Source organism: Camelus bactrianus, chromosome X, assembly GCF_048773025.1.
Source record: "Camelus bactrianus isolate YW-2024 breed Bactrian camel chromosome X, ASM4877302v1, whole genome shotgun sequence".
NCBI classification, from domain to species: domain Eukaryota; kingdom Metazoa; phylum Chordata; class Mammalia; order Artiodactyla; family Camelidae; genus Camelus; species Camelus bactrianus.
Window position 1 is genome coordinate 100,333,171 of NC_133575.1, and position 600 is coordinate 100,333,770.

Consider the following 600-nt stretch of genomic DNA (forward strand, 5'->3'; position numbering starts at 1 on the left):
TTTTACTTATACTCAACATATAAACCATAATAGTCTGTATTCTTGCGTGATTACGGAAACTTCACGCGAGAGGCTTAAAAATTACGTGTAGCCCATTGGCTAAAGTAATCACCCAGGGTGCTTTTCAGTTATCCTTTCCGGCTCTCCGCTCTCGGGGGCTAGAGCTGGAAGCCGGGCACCGGGCCCTCTCGTCATTTGCTGGCTGATTGTGAGGTACAGATTAACTCAGACCCCCTAGTTGGTATTTCTACTCTTCAGATTGTTTATCTGCAACTTTCTATGGTCCCCTTTTCTGTTTCCAACTTGGTTTTTCTCAACCGTGTGCTTTCAGCGTCTGGCGCCCAGGAGGGGCTGAGGTTTATTTGCTTACAATCAAAGATCAGTCTTTTTTTTTTACCCCCTTGAGCTCAGACACCTCTGGAAATACTACTGCTCACCGTCTTTCCCTCATTTTCCCACTTTTAAGTCCTTTGGCACCCCCCCCACTTTCCCTCCCTTTTGGTGCTTATCGCGCACGCGCCCCGCTCCGCCCCTTCACTCCGCTGGCCCCGCCCCTCTCCCCCCGCCCCCTCCTTACCCTAGCCGTGGTACGCGTGAGAT